This window comes from Monodon monoceros, unplaced genomic scaffold, assembly GCF_005190385.1.
Source record: "Monodon monoceros isolate NGI ecotype Baffin Bay Population unplaced genomic scaffold, NGI_Narwhal_1 Super_Scaffold_9, whole genome shotgun sequence".
Lineage (NCBI taxonomy): Eukaryota > Metazoa > Chordata > Mammalia > Artiodactyla > Monodontidae > Monodon > Monodon monoceros.
In genome coordinates, this window is record NW_021703786.1 from 34,693,511 (window position 1) to 34,712,508 (window position 18,998).

Consider the following 18,998-nt stretch of genomic DNA (forward strand, 5'->3'; position numbering starts at 1 on the left):
ATGAGGAAGATCACAGTCAAGTGACCACCAGAGGGAAAAGGGGACAAACCATCAAGCCAGAGAAGAGAAAAGGAGATGAGTAAGATCATACTCAAGGGACCAGAGGGATGTAGTCTGGACCCGCAGCAGGAGGAGATGGCAAAGACGTGGATCAATAGGAACTCAGCGGTGATGCAAGAGGACCTTATACGGTGCAGGCACGCGAGCGGCACTCAATGCTTGTTGAACGAATGTCCTTAGAAAAATAAAGCTGAATTGGGGGTTCCAAAGAGAAAAGCAATGCTAGGAGTTCAAAGAAGGGAAATAAAAACATTATTTTTTTACACATAATCATCCGGTATCGTATGAATTATCTCTAAGTATCTTCCCACTAGGGAAAAATAAAAGCCCAAATTCCCCCCTTCAAGCTCCGTTTCCTGGAGGAGTTAAAAAGGCTTGACCAGGTCTAGACTAAATTTTATGCTCATTCTTTTGCCAGCTCCTCTGGCATAAGTGGCAGGGTTCCAGGATCTGCTGTGGCTCTCCCCACCTTGGCTTGGTGCACTGCAGGTTTCACCATATGCTTCAACAGGAAGTATGTACTCTTTGCGGGATGCTACTTAGCTTATTTTTAAGAGCTGAGCTACATGCAGGTATTTGTGACTCTAGGTCCTATTTAGGGAAACAAAATCACTGCCAGTGCGAGTGCAGTGAACGTTTTAGCGACCAACGATGTGGCCTTGGGATGGAGACGGTCTGGGGGAGCGAGCGGACCAGGCTCATTCCTCAGCCCTGGGAAAGCCAGCAGCTGCTCTGGCAGGTCGCTCTGTCTGATGCTAAGAAATGGTCATCGCTAGCGGGAGTAGGGTTCTGAGCTCCTACCTGGATTGCAAGAATGGCAGGGATTCTTAAACACTATTCTTCATACCAAGGGACTCATGGAGATTCTACTTTTGCTTCTATAGGTTAACCAGGAATCCCACAGGGTTTGTATTAGTTCAGGATTCTCCAGAACGACAGAATACCCTATGGGTAGGGTATGTGTATAATGTATATGTGTGTGTGTATATATATATATATATATATTCCTGTATGTGTACAGGATTGTGCTTTATACAAATCAATACACATCCTGTACACAGGCTCTAAGTACTCTAAGCCCAATTAACAATATATATTCCAACATACATATATAGGATATATGTATCCCATGTATGTGTGTTGTACATATAAAGAGATACATTACAAGAAACGACGAGGAACTGGCTCACACAATTATGCAGGCTGGTGAGTCCAAACTCTGCAGGGCTGATGTCCCAGGTCAGCCAGGACAGACCCAGGAAGAGCTGACGTCCCCGCGCTAAGGTCATCAGGCAGGGAGAGCTATAGTTTGAAAGCCTCCAGGCAGAGAATTCTATCTCACTTGGAGGAAGGTCAGACTGCTGTTCCAGTCAGGCTTTCAGCTGATTGGACGAGGCCCACCCACACACCCACATGAGGAGGGCAATCTGCTTCACTTCATCCACAAGTGTAAATGTTAATCTCATCCAAAGAAAATAAACCCTCCCAGAAAACACCCCAAATAACATTGGACCAAATATCTGAGCACTCTGTGGCCCAGTGAAGTTGACACATACAATTAAGTGTCACAGGGTTAATTCCAACTGAGCTGCCAATTAAATATTCTAGGTCCCATGCAAAGCGTTCTCTAACGCAAACTGGTTGACCTTTGATGAAACTTTGATTTTTGCATTGTAGCCAATCTGCGTTTATGAAGCCACTCACACCATTAAACGATCTTTCTGGATATTTAGAAAATATCAATGCTTGAAAACGAGCTAGCCCATCTACATTCCATTAGGCAGCCCAGAACATTATAAATAGAACAGATAGACATTTTCAGATTTTGTTTCATCTTCTTTGTTGGTTTTCTTCTTAATCTTAGATAAAACAAAATTTGAATAATTCAGGGTTCCCCATACACTCTCTGGGCTCTCCTACCTGTATATTTTCATTCACTCTCTCCTCGAGGCTTTGAACACGTTATCCTACCAGCTCTGGATAGATTATTCATTTATTCACTCATTCAGGTTCCCTTCAAATACTCACTTCTCCATTAATATCTACTTGAACTCTCTCACTCAAAACATCTTTGACTCATTTGAGAGGCCATATATTGTATTCCCAACTTTTGAATTCCACTTCTTTCTTTCTTTCCTTCCTTCCTTCCTTTCCTTCCTTTCCTTTCTTTCTTCCTTCCTTCCTTTTTCTTTTTTTCGGATGTAGTTTCAATGTTCAGATGAGTCTGTAAAGCTCCTTAAAAACAGAGACAGTACATGGTTATCTTTTTCAAGGGCTAACATGAACCTAAGTACTCAGCGAATACTGAATGAATATGAATGAATACATGTGTGAGTGAGAATATGTAGTGAAATAATGTTTCTTGCTGAGCAGCTATTTTAGTAACACATCACAGTCCCCCCTGACTTTCCTTCCGTCATCTGACTTGCATATGGTCTTGAATCCTGGCAAGTTCTGGAAGGCATGCAGCCTGCTAGAGCCGGCAACTGCCTAATCTCACCTCCCCACCCTGGCCCCCCTTGTTTTTTCCAGCCTTGAAGTCACCATCAGAGAGGCCTGTTTTAGCATTTCCATATTTCTACATAAGAGATAGCAGATTTCACATTTGGTAAAATGAGCTCATATAAAATTCAGCTGTGTCTCTTGGATTAGGTTATTTTGACCTTCAAGATGTTCAGGCAGGCCCATCTTTGGGAACTAGCTGGGTTCAGCGCAGAGGAATGCAAATTATGAAATTATAAGGACACACCTATTTTTCTTTCGAGGTTTCTGGATGCGTGTTAAACTTTTAATTATCTGACATTTTATTTTAGGTCTTCTCGTACTGTTTTGAAAGCAAAGAGAAGACGCAAAATACCTTAATTCTTACAGAAAACCAAGCCACGCCCTCCATTAAATTCTGTTGGGTATTCAAATCCTAACTTCACCAGGTAATGAGTGAGGTTATTCTTGGAGTGAAATGATGAAAATCAGCTCATTCAGACCTCTGTAACCTTTGAGCTAAATGAGAGAACACATCTTCCAATCAGACACATATATTGGCTATGACTGCAATTTGGGAGAAATTTTTCCAAGAACATCACAGGTTCTAGGTAGAGAGTGATGTTCATTGCAGGGGCTTTCACGTCATGCACCGAGGTAGCTCAAAACAGTGGGAAAAACATTAGCTTGACTCAGCAATCTCACATACATCTTTGTTTTAAAACGCTGAGGAACTTAACACAAAATGAATCATTAGACCTAAATGTAAAACATAGAACTATACAACTTCTGGAAGAAAACAGGACGAAAAAAAAATCTTTGAGGCCTTAGATAGTTATGCAAAGATTTCTTAGATACAACACTAAAAGCATGATTTATAATACAACAAATTGGTAAAGGGACATCATTAAAATTTTTTTAAGTCAGCTGTTTGAAAGACATTGTTAAGAAAACGAAAAGACAAGGCACAGAACTGGGAGAAAATCTACGCAAAACATATAGGGTAATACTGACAAAATGACGACACTGCTTCTCATCAGATATGAAGCTGGGCAGAAGATTAATGATACAGCAATTTTATAGTGCTGGAGAATAAAAGAGTAGAAAACAAACCAACAAAAACCTCTGTCATCCTCACATAAACAAAACCTGTGAAAACTTCTCACCAGTCAACCTCACTACAAAAACACTTAAATGAGTTTCTTCAGGCTCAAGGAGGATAATACCTGTGGAAAATCGGGCACTGGAAATAGTAAATATGTGGACAAATATTAAAAAGATATTTTATTTTTTTCTTCATTTCTTTAAAAGAAAATTGACTGTTACAAAGCAAAAAGAGTAGCATACTACTGTGGGATTTATACCATAGTAAATAAAGTAAAACCATTAAGTAAATAAGTAAGTAAATAAGAAGTAAATTAATGATGACAGTAGTTGAATGCACAGAAGTGAGGTAAATGGCAATATACAGTGAAGTGGTAATAATTCATAAGAGATCAGGATTAATTAATTATGCACACTGAGGTTCTGACACCAAACATGAGGAAAAAAAGAAAGAAAGAGAGAGAGAGAGAGGGAGGGAGGGAGGAAGGGAGGGAGGAAGGAAGGAAGGGAGGAAGAGAGAGAAAAAAAGACAAAGAGAAAGAAAGAAAGAAAGAAGAGGGAAAAGGAGCTACAAAATTTTAAAGCAAATACAGTAGAGCTAACGATCCAACAGAGGAGAGAAAATGCAAGACCAGAAACACGTGTTGAATCCAAACACAGACCACTAGCCCTTCCACTTATAACTGTTCTTAGAATTAGAAATATTTCATGCAACTGAAATTTATACTCGGCTCATCAAAAAATATTGATTGATTGGCAATTTGTTAGCCACGACGTCTTTAAAACCCTTTGAATATTCTAAGGTCCAAAAGACCTTTATGAAATCCAAGTTCTGAAAGATGCAAGCAGAGCTCCCACTTTATCCTTCATGTCTTAGGAAATGAAAGTGACTAGATGAACAAGCAAACCTTCAACAGACCTATTACTGACACATCTCAGTGAAATATATCTCATCAAGATTTTACCCTCCTCCCATCTAGTTTTAGGGGGAAAAAGTAAGGTTTTGATTATTTCTCCTTAAGTTGCTCTTTGGGAAGTCATCAGCATCTTATTCCCAGAAAAGTGAATAAAATATATCCAGCTCTTGGTATTTTTTTCTAAAATAAATTGAATTGTGGCTTATTTGATTTACAAAATTTTTAAAGGAAAAAAAAAGACAAATATACTGTAGTTACAAAACTAGTTTTTAAAGGATTGGAGGCAAATAGCCTCAGAATAACCCTGAACATTCCTTTGATGATACGTTCTCCAAGAAAATTTTTTAAAAGTAAATAATTGTGTATGCATTTGGTTAGTGCAAAAGCTGACTGTCTTTTCAGACAACCTTCTTGATGTGGTTGGAAATTGTAACAAGTTTGGAAAGCAACTGGACATTTTATAGCTTAGATATTCCCTCCTTTGCTTTCTCCTTTCAGAAATGGAATACTTTGGTGATAGAGAGAACAGCCAGAGGCATGAAACTCAACCGGGAAGAAGTATTATAAACTACAGGTAGCCTGTACCCTTCCGAATAATATCCCTTCATATGTGTTGGGCATTTCTTTCCCTGGCTCTTCACCCAACTTCCTTTGCAAGCCATAACAGGGTACAACCAAGAAAACGTTTCACAACGTTTCTGAAGACGCCAGTGAGAGATATTGTATCTAGCTACTACTGTACTTTGATATTTGACTGAACCTGGAAAATTACGTTGGGCTGTTGGTGGTTTTTCCGTTTTGTTTTGGTACAAAATTACTTCTTTCCAAACGAGGTAGGAGGAGATGAGAGAAAAGGATATCCTATTAAGGCAGTAGTATTACTGCATTAAACGATCTTCAGGAAGGAAGGTCTAAAGTGCTTGTGGGGAAGTGAAAATCGCACCCGGTGCTGCTGAGGGGTTCGCAGAAAGCTCCACTTACTTACTGTCCCCGTTATGCACCAAACAAGAACCCATGGAAAATGTTCCACTTTGGCAAGAGGAGAATCAGTTTTGGTGACTGAATGGCCCAGGGCCTTGTCCAGTTTTTGGTACTACAACCAAGATGTACTGTGGATGTGTCTCTTTATGTCAGCAAGGCCTTTCTTTCCAGCGTTAGAGCAGATGTAACTGAGCCATGAAGCTTTTCAGGATTTCTCTTTGTCTCAGTCACGTCAATTCCATCACTGTTACCGAGAGTAACAGTGATGGAACTGGCATTCCCTCATCACCTCAGCGTGTGTCTGCCCTTCCATGACCAGCCAAATCCACCTCTTCCCATCTTTTCACACCTGCCCCTACCTGGGTATTTTAAAAAGAAAATAACAGAATTTGGTTATCATCCCTCCCAAAGTACCCGGGGAATGAGAACATATCATTATTTTTAATTGTTCCATGGAGCTAAGTCTTCATCACATTGCATTTTTTAATTACTTGGATAACGGGGGGGAGGGTGGGAAATGCGGGGTTGCTCGTCAACAGACATAACGTTTCAATTATGCAAGATGAATAAGTTCTAGAGATCACCGGTACAATGTCACACCTAGAGCTAATAATGCTGTATTCTACACTTAAAATTTTGGCAAGTGGGTAGATCACATGTGTTCTTAACCACAACGAAACCAAATAAAAAAAAAAAGCCTACTTGAAAAACACTAAGATAATAATATAGTAAAAATAACTCCCTTTTTGTGTACTACTTCATCCCAGAAAGTGAACCTACTCAGCATATATTTGCTCTATTTCTCCAATACTCCCCCTAATTTAAAGAGGGTTAAACAGAGTCTTAAAGAGCTTATTAAAGCAACTGACCCAACTCCGTACATAATTTGCAAAGCCTGGACTGGCCCCTCAGTCGGTGTGATTCCAAAGCCTGCTCTGAAGCTGAAATTTGATGCAGACACTCAAATCACCTTGATGTATCCTTACTCTTTTTAGAGACTAGCAGCCTGTTTAGATTAGGACAAAGTATCAAATGTCACAAGACAGAATTTCCATTTTATCCATGAAAAATCAAAGGATTTTTTAACTTAGGGTATTTCCCATCTTAATTGCATCTGATCCTGATTGCTCCTTCATTCTGTCTCCACTTCGTGTAAATATACCCATCCTGCACGGCAATGAAATCTTATTAATTCAGAGCCGGCTTGTTTGGAATTTGTGATAATTTGACTGAGACAGGCTGGGCTTACATTAACTTTTCTGTTATCTACGAAGAACGAATTTTTGAAGAAAGTGAATTCTATTAGAATGATTTCCTGGAGTTTAATCTACCTAAGGAAATATAGCAATTCTCCAGAACCCAGCAGCGACAATTTGCATATAAATGATTCGTTTTCAAATTATCTCTTATGAAGTGATCAAAGACAGCCCACAAAACATGGCGGCACTCAAACGTTATTTCAAGTTACCCTACATGGTTCAAAGAACTTACAAAAGTAAGGGACTTCCCTGGTGATCCAGTGGGTAAGACCCCGTGCTCCCAATCCAGGGGGCCCAAGACTAAGACCCAGCACAGCCAAAATAAATAATTAAAAAAAAAAAGAACTCACAAAAGTAAAAATTTAAGAGACCACCTATCATAGTACAAGCTGTCCATTCCCCCAGTTATTTTCAAATAACTTTACAAATTCACTTGTTTTATGTGCTGTTTTTTAAGTCATGTTTTGTGAATACCTTTGGGGTTGGCATGCCCGTAGCCCTTGAAGAAGCTGTACATTGCTCTACGAATTTTACTTGTTTTCATTTGTTCTAACCTGAGCTTTGGACTGAGAGACAAAGATACTCATCAGGGCTCTGCCTTTGATACAGTTGGGAGTTTTGGGCCAATCATTTTGTTTCTGAACCTATTTCCAGTAAAAGTAGATAAAATACCCAACTTACATATGATAGTGAAAGAGGAGATGATGTAAAGCAAAGGGAAGCATCTAACATTGTGCCTGGCTCCAGAGCAACAGCGTAATGTGAGCGTTTACTTCCCTCCATCCTTTCCTTACACGCCTGCCACCCACCCTGGGCATCTATGTGCAGTAAAGGTGGTTTTAAAAGTGACCAAGGAGGGACTTCCTTGGTGGTCCAGTGGTAAAGACTTCCCCTTCTAGTGTAGGGGGTGCGGGTTCGATCCCTGGTCGGGAAGCTAAGATCCCACATGCCTCCCGGCCACAAAACCGAAACAGAAGACAGAAGCAACACTGTAACAAATTCAATAAAGACTTTAAGAAACGGTCTACATCCAAAAATCTTTTTAAAAAGAAGTGACCATGGAGATGAGTGCAAACGACGCTGCCCATCTGATTCCATGCCCACCTGCTTCCCCCTTCCTCTCTGAATACCCAGCCCCTCACCCCTCTCCCCATCCCAAACCAATTCTCTAGAAAAGACTTCAGAAGACTCAGAAGGGCCTTAGAGTTTTAGACATATAGCATATAAGACCAACATATAACAACTGAAAACTAACAATAAAAGCACTGAGGAGTGCCCGATAAAGCGGCCCCACTCTTCTCAAGCTCAGGCTCCACGTGCCCTGAAAAATGAAGAAGAGGAAGAATGACACAAGGCCGCTTCAGGAAGAGGACGATCCCCTTTGCTGCCTAGGACTGTGCTGTGACCAAACTGTGTCTTTCCTCTTGATCCTGGTCTGGTTATGATGTGAACAGGGGCACTCTCCGAACCAACAGATCCAAGGGCCACTTGGGCGGCAGCTGTTTTAAGCAAATACTTTCAGAATCTGGCAAGGGTTCTCAATGCCATTGTCATCAGGATGTGTTTCATAGTCACCAGAGTCATGATGAAGTTTGTGGACAAAGGTGTAAACTTACAACTGTATCTGTGCTTTGCACTGGAGGACACACAGATCATAACATGCGCTGGGATGAAATGAGAAGAGCATCTTCTCGTGTCAGTTTGCACAGAAATATGCAGCTGACGCGAACACTCTGCTCCTCCCCAGGGCAACTCTGGCCAGGAGGAAGGAGAGAAGGGCTAGTGCGGCTAGCAATCTAATGCCTACAGGGATTCACTCACAGTAATCCTTGCAGTCACCATGGTAACGCTGTGGTAAGAAGCATCATCACCAGCATAACCCCCCCCATTATCATCACGTCATCCTTGATCTACAGACAGGATGCTGAAAAGTTGGAGGTGGTGAATGATTCACCTAGATCACAGAAGCCACAGGCTCATTTCTACACACGGCGTTGTGCAAACACCCCCAGTTCAAAGAAGGCAGCTGTGGCATTTGAACCCACTTCTGCCGCTTATCTGCATGTCTCTCACGACATCATTTTTTTTTTCTGAAAAATAAGAGGAGTGAGATCATACATGTACGAGGTATAGAGCTGTGTCTGCTACAAAGTCAACACCCAGAGGAAGATCCTTTCCGCTTACACTCCCTCCCACCAGCTGTCTTTTCTCTTCCAACTGACAGAAGAATCGGGAAACAAATAAGAATTGACAGCACGCCACAGTACTACTGCCAACTCCAGAAGTTTGGGGGAACCAGTCTTCCTCTTTAAAACACTTCAGGAAGAGAAAGAAAAGCGACTGTATAAGCAGCTCTGATTTTCCTGTCTGTTGCTGCACTTCTGAACTTCACCACTAAGATAAAGCCCGCCAGCCAGTGCAGTCTGAAACGGCTTTCTGATCTCTGATCCAGTACAAACACAGGAACTAAATTATATTTCCAACCAATCAGTCCAGGTCCTCTGAAAAGGAAAAGCATTTTCCTGGACTGACAGATGAACTTGAATCAGAAGAGAATGCTTTACGTTCACAGGTGGGCCAAGGAATTCACAAACCGCAGGACAGGGCAAAAGTCCCTACCCCCAGATTAACCCTGACTCTGTTCTCAAAGCGGGAAAGAAACACGGAGTGCAAGGATTTTAGAGTAATCTGGAGGCACCTTTCATAAAGGCCTGAGCACCTACAGAAACCTCTAAATAGAGCCATCAGGATCTCAAGGAACGTAATTCATCATAGCCATTTTTATTTGTAAAAAGCCCTCTCTGGAGGTCTGCCATAAAATCAGCATATTCACGTCACTTGGGAGCTATTAATCTAACGAAAAAATTCTAGCTATTAATCTAACACAGAATGACTTGGGAAAGGTACTGGGCAGAAAATATAAACGTCTCCAGACTAACGTGTGGGGTTGGGGGGGAAGGGGGAAGGAGGATTCTCGCAGAATCTTTATTAGCTCAAATATCTGGCACATACAGAATTTTCCAACTTGGCCATCTACAGAGGAGCCGAACAGTAGGACCATTAGAACAAAAAGGACATGCTGCTTAGCTCTTTTTTTCATTTTGCAAACACCAAATGTTACATAATGATTGCAGTAAAATCTAGAAGTATAAATATTAAAAATGAAAACAAAATAAAATAAACGAATTCCATTAACGTAGAGATGCCAACTACTCACATCTTGGTGCATGTCTTTCCAGATAGTTTTATATGCGTCAATATCTAGGTGTTGCTGTTTATTGCTATAGGTCACTGTATTTGTTTTACAAAAATGGAATCATAATACAGGGACTTTGTTTCTTACACCAGCGGCCCAAGACTATTGTAGAAAAGTTAGAAAACTTAAGTAAACAAAAAGGGAAATGTTTTAAGTCATCTACCTCTCCAATACTTGATATCTCTTTCCCCTGATGTTTTCGATGCACTTTTATACACTGAATACAAATTTCTTTTATAAATGGCACGGTTGTATCGAAGATATTCTGTTACCTGACTTCCTCACGAACCCTGAACAATTTTCATGTCAAAAAATATGGGTATGCATCATTACTGTTACTAGTCTCCTTGTCCATCCTATTTCTGGAAGAGACATTTCGGGTTCAGAAGGTATATAATTTATCCACTCCAAAGGATGGCAGGAGAGTAGCCATCTCCTCATAGCCTAGCCTATGTTGAACCTCACTGTTCATTTCTCATCACTGTCAGTTTCATGGAAGAACAATGCTATGTTTAGTGTTTATTAAATCGAATTCGCCTTGAAAAATGCCTGTGCTCATATGTTTAACTTTCAGAACTTGACTGTGTACCAGGCACTATTATAAGTAGTTAATAACTATTAATTTAATTCTCTTAACAATCTTATTAAATAGATGCTATTACTATCACTCCCATTTCATAGATGGGAAAACTGAGGCACGAAGAGACATATTAACTTAGCTAGCAGCAAGAGAGCTGGCAGTGGATGCCAGAATTCAGACCAGGCAGCTGGGCTCTGGAATCCACTTCGGTATCGTGGCACTTGGGTCCTCTCCACATCCTTTTGTACGAGCAAGGTCCCCACACAAATCTGCTTCTCTTATTGCCAGCGAAGCACTTTCTAAACACTCCCGGCAGACTTTCTCTTATATGATAACAACACCCCACGGCTGTAAGGCTGCAAGGGAGGCTTAGAAAATAAACAGGGAGCAAAAAGGATTCAGATGACTCTCATTGGCTGACAAAACAATGACTCACCCCCTGGGACTTGGCTCACCACCTGGGCGGCAGTAAAACGCAGGGTGCTGTTTGCAAACAAGAAGCAGGGGTGGCAGCGACAGCTGTTGAGTGAGCAGCTCAAGGGGTGTGCCGCCCGGGACCACGTGCCCAGTGTCAGCAGCTGTGAGCAGAGGTCTGTGACCCGGGCCACAGTGGCAGCAACAGTGGACCGAGATGCCACACGCAGATGGGAGTCTCTAATCGAAGGAACAGTTCAAGAGGAACAGGCCAGAGCTCTGTTTCCGGTTTCAAGACTGATGGAAGCGAGATTCGCCTTTCAGTATAAGCCAGTTCCCTTCTGCGTGTGTAAACGTCTCCGAGTGAAGGAATGGGATCCTCACAGGGTGTGGAGAGCCTGGGAAAGGGCGGACCAAGAGGCACATCACACAGGGCTACGGCAGCCCACGGGTCAGGTATCACAGGTGGGGCGCTAAAGGCACCACTCAGGCAACCGGCCTTAAATGGTAGGCAAGGCTCAAGACGCAACCAAGAACCAGAACTTAGGGAGACAGCTCATGGATGACAATCAAAAGCCTTAAGCTGAGAAATCTAAAAACTGGCCAGAGCGCATGAGACACAGGCCAAAGTTCGGGATCTTTACTGGATAGGAGGAAAGTGAAGAAGACGATGCAGAGCAGGGACAGCATCTCAAGTTCAAATCCAGGTACACCGACACAGTAACGTACACCTGGAGCTCTGTCCTCCTGCCCCAGCCTGCCGAGGCTGCCTGCGTGGGCTCCTTTGGAGAGCAAACGGGGGCTGTGAGAAGAGCCTTCTCTCTCTGGTGACTCTTCACAGAGAGTGGCCATTGCACATACTTACTTGCTGAAGCTTCTGTAGTTAAAAAGCTGGGTGATTTATCCAGATGACTCAGCTTTTCAAAGCTGTGAGCTGGAAATCACTCCTGTGCTCCTTCCATCTGCATGCTCGCCAGCTCAGTCCTATATAAAACCTAATCACACAGACTACTTATTTGGTTATGCAAGTTGCAATTCCACGTTCAAAGGCCCCCAGCATTTTCTGCACTTTTAACTAGTATGACATTGGAGCCAAATAGATAAATGAAGGTGAGGTGCTGTTCCTCCAGGCGTCAAGTTGCTAAAGCTGTGAAGACACTGAAGAAATAAGGCATGTGGCAGGATCTCTGTCCGAGTCAGGACTCAATGAAGACCTCAAAAAGGCCCTCACATGCACACGTGCCTGCCCACCCAGATGCATATACACTTGCTGATTTAAGCCAGCAGAGAAGCTCGTCTTCTGAGTATCACCCACCCTTCCATGCTTTACTCCCAACCTTTAAAGGATCAGAATATGTTTCTTATTGGAAAATGTAAAATAAATAAATAAATAAATAAATCCATAGAAATGGCCTCCATGATTGAAAACAGAAGCTGGCCATTAAGACGTTCTCGTTGGAAAAAAAAGAAAAAAAAAACTAATGGAAAGTCAAATGAAATGGAACACCACCAGTTCATTTTATCAACTGCATGTCGAGAAACCACACCCAACACATTTTATCAAAGGAATGACAGACACGCTAGACTGTTAATTACCTACAGGTTTCTTTTCTAAATTTATATCCCTCGTGGGATGAAGGCTGAACAAGGAATACGCTGACAACAGCATGCGGGGGAGGAAGGTGGGTTCACGGGGACTTGGAAATCCATGGACCTCCGTTTCTCCATTTCTAAGTCATGGTTCAGCTGAGCCAGAAAACCACATGCCTACCCGGAGTGGGGCCGGTATCTTACTGGCAAGGTGACATTCCAACAATCAAAACACCTGATAGCATCTGCCCTGCACTTGGTCTTTTTTTTCATTGCTTTGTCACCAGCTTTTTAAAAGGTTGGGCAGGAAAAGAAGTCATGAAAATCCAGGTTAGTCTCACGCAGACACACGGCTTAACTTTTACTTTATTCTGTCTTTATTGCTTGAATACTAACCTAGATTTCAGAGAATCCGACAGTAAATATTCATAAAGTCATTGATTCATTTATCCTCCCTCTCTCTCTCTTTCTCTCTCTCTCCTAAATGCCCAGAGCTAAGCAGAATTTAAAACTCAAGACAGAATGGCAATGGAATTTTGAGGAAATTTCCTTTTCGTTGACAATGATATGGGACTATTTCTCACTGTACTTTTGCCAGCAGGAGCTGGCTGTGAATTTGGGAAAGAGTATGGCTGAAAGCTGACAAAAGGGAAGAGTATTTAGGTGGGTGAGTGTGTGCATGTGTGTGTGTGTGTGTGTGTGGTGCAGGACAGGGACAGGGAGGAAGTGATAGAAAATTTTTCTCACTCCCTGGGGATCCATCCTTACCGTTCCCTGGAATAATAGAGTCTAACAGAAGGTATTTAGCCTAAGGGAGAGGGGGGTTCCGTTCTGCAGAGGTCCCTTTATTCAGGATGCTTCCTGGGATTCCTGATTCATGGTCTGGAGCTGGTTTGGAGGGAACAAAATGTGAGAAAGTCTTTGAGACTATCTGGTAAAGGCAATCCTAAGAAAGTGTGAAATGTACATTTTATACAGAACCAAAGCGCACTTCGTGTTTTCTGCCTTCAGGGGGAGAGGGAAGATCCATCTAACTTTCCAAGTGCTTCAGTTCTGAGACTGGGAGACCATGTCCGATCTTTTCTCCTTTCGAGCAGAGCCGTGGAAGCATCCCTCCACTTCTCCTGTGCCTGCCCTTCCCCTTGGAGGGGGCGGCCCTGTGTGCCGCGCTCTGCAGGAGCCGGGCTTGGAGGGGTGGCGCAGCGAGGGTGCAGCCAACAGCACAGCGGAACTTTGTGTCAACAGTGTCCCGCGCTGATGTGAATGAAATATAAATATTGCACAATGAGCCATTTTAAAAAAATCTTCCAAATATTACACTCGCACGTGACGGGTGGCTGAGTGGAAGGCACCCTTCCATCTCATCCCAGCAGAAGTTAATAGCGGCCCAGGAGCTGAAACACCAACCGTAGAAACACTTAATGTTTAGATCCACTTCGCGGTTGGAAAAAAAAACTTTTTTTTTTTTAATGTTTAAGAGCTGCTCTAGCAAGTGGAAACAGCAACTCCTTGTAAACAAACCTAACGTGAAGATACGTCTTGGTGGTGGAAAACCTAACTTCGTAAAGTCAGATTTCCGAGATTTTTTTTTCAGCTCCTCGGAGACTTCAAAAGCAACCACATTCTGTCAGTTGATGCAGCAAATAAACAGACGCGAATGAGAGCGTTTCCATATCGTATGTCAGCTGCATGTGTGTCTGATAAAGTGCATGCAAACTCGGGAACCCCGCTCACTGTGGAGAAAATCAGTTATGATGAAAAGCAAGCATGCTTTCAGCTCGACAGCTGCTCCATAAGGGACATCGGTGACAGTGTTAAATGTGATGTGAACACTTTGAAGCTGTTTCCAGACGCATCTCTCTCTTTCCAGCTACCATCGTGGTACTAATTACCTGTGCCCATTCTGAAGCACGGGGTCTGACTCTCCACTGAAAATCCATCCCATCAACCAGCTAGCCGGGGCAGTGCCACAGAGGCAGGCAAAGCCCACACAGAAAACCATACCCCCTTCCTCAGTGTCAGCCCTATTTCTCTGTGGAATAGAAACAATTCAGGTTTATTCACTGGATGGCGCTGTCGGCGCCTCACCAAAAATCTCATTGGAGGGCTTCCCTGGTGGCACAGTGGTTGAGAGTCCGCCTGCCGATGCAGGGGACACGGGTTCGTGCCCCGGTCCGGGAAGATCCCACATGCCGTGGAGCGGCTGGGCCCGTGAGCCATGGCCGCTGAGCCTGCGCGTCCGGAGCCTGTGCTCCGCAACGGGAGAGGCCACAGCAGTGAGAGGCCTGCGTACCGCAAAAACAAAAACAACAACAACAAAAAAATCTCACTGGAAATCTACAACTAGAAAGTAATACACTTCCACTGTGCTAAAGAACTCCTCTTTAAGGGCAAACATCCATCTGTATCTTGTAGCAGGAACTTCTCCTTGTGTCCGAGCTCCACTGCTTTCCCTCAGAGTAAACGAGCAGGTTACTTAACCAGGCTGTGCTTCAGTTTCCCCACCTGTCAAATGCAATAATTATCCCCACTTAATGTAAATAATAAATGAGACGTATGAATCTGAAAAGCATTTGGCACTGTGGCTGACGGGTAGTAAAGTGCTCGATAAAAGGAGGACGTTGGTTTCCTACGAATTTACTTGAGCAGTGGTTTTCTAGTAACTAAGCTCAACTCTCAAAGAACATGAGTACTTTGCTGGAAAAAGGTCACTGTTTAGGACAGAGCTGGGGAGAAGTCAGCCTTGAGTTCTCCAGACAAGTGGTTTCTGTGCAGTGAATCCACCTGTGTGTTGGGGAAGTTGATCTTTAAGGGGTGTGGGGAAAAAATGTTAGAACCGCTATTCTGTTATTGATCTCAGCTTGAGTTTCCATTCTGTGTGTGATTTATAATGTATTAAAAAATGTTTCACATAGTATCACATGTATATAATATATAAATAAATAAAACAGATATTGGGTACTTTTTTTTTTTTTTGCTGGGAATGAAATGTGTGGAGACAAGGGGCATCCAAATCATAGCCACATGTCTTTGGGATCTAGGAACATAAAGTAAAGGAGGCGGCATTGACATGTAAGTTGTTGGGAGATGGTACTAGAGCCCGAAGAAAGAAGCAAGGTCAAAACAGACTCACTGGATATCCAAAGAAACCGTCATGTCCTGACCCAGAAGCCAGGGAACCCAAGCTCTGGGTCTGAGAAGTGAGGCCTCCAGGATCCCCCAATGGCAAAAGTGTCCCGAATCTCATCCCACGGGGGTTTTCCATGACCTCATTCTGCCTTTTTGTCGTGTAACTGCTTTATAAACCAATCCTAGCACGGCAGTGGCTCAAACTTGCTCTCACATCACAGTCACCTCATAGGCTTGTCTAATCATTGTTGGGTCCTTCCCCAGGATTTTTGACTCAGCCCATCTGGGCTAGGGACAAAGAATTCGAATTTCTAAGGAGTCCCAGGGGATGCCGTGATGCTGAAGCTATGATCCGGAGGACCCCACTGCCATAATCACTGGCTTCCAGTCGGGAGCTAACTTCCTATCGATGGCCACAGATCTCCGAAATTTAAATAATCCTGCTTTAATCGTACCAGACTAAATACAATTGTGGGAATAAGGAAAGTTTATTTCTGATGAGAAAGGGGGAAGAAAGAAGAAAAGGAACTCACAAGTACTGCATTTGTGCTGTGGGTAGAGGACTTCATGCTAGGGATGCAACTGTGACCAATAAACGCAAATAAGTCCATTATATAAGATGTGGTGATGATAAATCCGAGGCAGAAAGATAAAGAAGGAAAGAAGAGCAGTGGAGGTGGGCTGTCGTTTGGATTCTGTGCTCAGGGACGGGCTCCCTGAGGAGATGCAGCAGGACATGAAGAAAGGAGGGAGTCACCTGCGTTCCAGGCAGAAGAAACACGTGCAAAGGTCCTGGGGCAGAAACTCACCCCATGTGCTTGAGGAAGGGGTGGGAGGCGGCTGTGGCCAAAGGAGGGTCAACAGGCCAGGGTACAGGGTGGAGTCACAGGGCTACGGGAGAAGGTGGTAGGGAGACCACGGGCAGCTCGAGCGTCGCTGTGAGAACTCTGGCTTCTACTCTAAGACGAGAAACCACGGAGAACGTCATGATCTGACTTACGTATTAACAGCCTCCCTCGAGTCTCTGGGTTGAGACGGGACTCTAAGGCCCCAAGAGAGTGGTCAGGAGGCTACTGGCGTAGTACAGGGAAGCAAGGGCGGAGGCTTGGACGAGGTGTCCTGATAGAGGCGGCAGGTCAGCAGCTCCTGAATGGTTACTGACTACAGAGCCAGCAGGGTGCCGTCTGCACGGGGGTAAGAAAGAGGGGACTGAGCCCGGGGAAGCATGCAGTTGCCATGCCCTGGGGTAGGCCGAGACTCACACAGGGCCCAGCACGTGCCACGCAGCAATAAACATGAAATAAATAAATCCCAGGTTGGTTGGCTGGTTTTTTGGCCGCACCGCGTGGCATGCAGGACCTCAGTTCCCCGACCAGGGATCGAACCCGCGCCCGCCCCCTGCGTTGGAAGCACGGAGTCTTAACCGCCAGACCGCCAGGGAAGTCCTTCTCCGTTTTAAAGAAAAAAGATCTGAAGCTCACAGACATCAATGTGCTGACGGAGTCAGGATGGAAAAGCAGGTCCGCCTGGCCTACAGGCCCGTAATTCTCTACAGAGCCATCTAGGATGTTTCCAAGAGAGTGAAACGGAGAAGAGGGACAGACTCTGGTTTCCACTCTGAGTGCATCACGAGTCTTCCTGCCCAGCCTGACGGAGGCTCTGTCCAAAGGTCGCAAACCAGGGACCTGCTGGCCTAATAAGGCTCGCTGCCACATTTTGCTTGGCCCTCGAAGCTCTGGAAGAACAAGTCATGTCTGAGTGCCTTGAGGCTGGGTTGGTCCTCTCCAGCTCGGCCACACACACACCACCCCCTCTTCCTGAAAGCTGCGCCCTTCAGATCTTACCTGCTCGGCCCCTGAAGATGCTTGACTTTTCTACCAGCGATTCAAACCGACACGCCGATGGGAAGTTAGCCACGGGGCAGCGCAGGGCGCTAGAAAGAAGTCCACGGAATCAGACAGATGTGGGCTCCCACCCGGCCTTGTCGTTTGTGATCCGCGTGGGCCCAGCCACTTTACCTCTCTCTCCCCATCTGTCAAGCGGGGAGAACAGGGACCACTTTGAACTACTGCCGCGAGACCTCCACGTGCCGTACGTACACAAGCAGTGAGCGCCGCACACGTGGTCACGCCTACAGGGTGGGTGTTGGCATGCTTTTCCTGTAAGGAGCCAGGCAGGTTAATATTTCAGGCTTTGCAGGCCACATAGTCTCTGTCCCAGCTACTCAGCTCTGCCATGGTAGCATGAGAGCAGCCTTAGAGAATGCGTAAATGAATACACGGCATAAAGAAAGTCTCAGTAAAGGTGTATTTATAAACACAGGTGGAGGCCAGATCGGCCATCAGGCTGTCTTACTTCAGCACCTCCCCTCCCCGTTCTGCTCTATCTCATCCCCTCTCTGCCATCCAAATAAAAAAGTCTCTAGTTCTGGGGCAAAGACTATTTCATATTCTTTTTTTTTTTTTTTTTTTTTTTTGCGGCACGCGGGCCTCTCACTGCTGTGGCCTCTCCCGTTGCGGAGCACAGGCTCCGGACGCGCAGGCTCAGTGGCCGTGGCTCACGGGCGCAGCCGCTCCGCGGCACGTGGGATCCTCCCGGACCGGGGCACGAACCCGTGTCCCCTGCACTGGCAGGCGGACTCCCAACCGCTGCGCCACCAGGGAAGCCCCTTCATATTCTTTTAATCCAACCTGTAAGGTGACATCCGCAGTGATACTAGTGGCTGCTCTATTGCCCCATCAGAAACGCAGAAGCAGCTTCTTCCGTGGCCTGATTTCAATGAACGTTGGGCAGGGCCGGTGGGAGGGACTTTCCCCAGGAGCGAGGCATCCCCAGCAAAGGCCGGGCTTTCCTTGGTTGGACGTCTTGCATGTGTTGGTTGGACAGTGTTCATTGCTGGACTTATGGAAACCCGGCTGGCCGCCGCTGCTCCCCAGCAAGTTCAAGGACACGGAGAGAGGGTTGCGGTGCCTGGAGTGAAGCTGGCCTCGTGCTCCATCCCAGCCCCAGGGGGAGCAGGAAGGCTTCCACGCCCTTGGCACTGGAGTGCCCCAGGCAGCTCTGCAGCCATGCTTCCCAGCCTTGGACCTAATCGGGGCTTTGAGGTGCAGGCCTTGAGGGAGAAGCAGCTGGGCTGTTCCCACCGGGTTATTTTGGGAGCTGGCATGAGAGGGGAAGGCACTGAGTTCACCATCTGCACCACTGGGCCGTGTGGACCGGGCCTCTGC

General features: G+C 44.8%; 1 long non-coding RNA gene across 2 annotated transcripts in view; it reads right to left on the bottom strand.

The window, feature by feature from the left end:
- Positions 1-18,998, bottom strand: part of LOC114889659 — a 66,821-nt gene that overhangs the window by 41,980 nt on the left and 5,843 nt on the right. The window contains exon 1 of one of the 2 annotated variants that reach the window (XR_003792072.1): positions 2,089-2,560. The exons of the other annotated variant lie outside the window; for it this stretch is intronic. This is a non-coding gene — a long non-coding RNA (uncharacterized LOC114889659). Of the gene's footprint in view, positions 1-2,088; positions 2,561-18,998 lie in introns of those variants that run through there. 2 annotated transcript variants of the gene reach the window in all.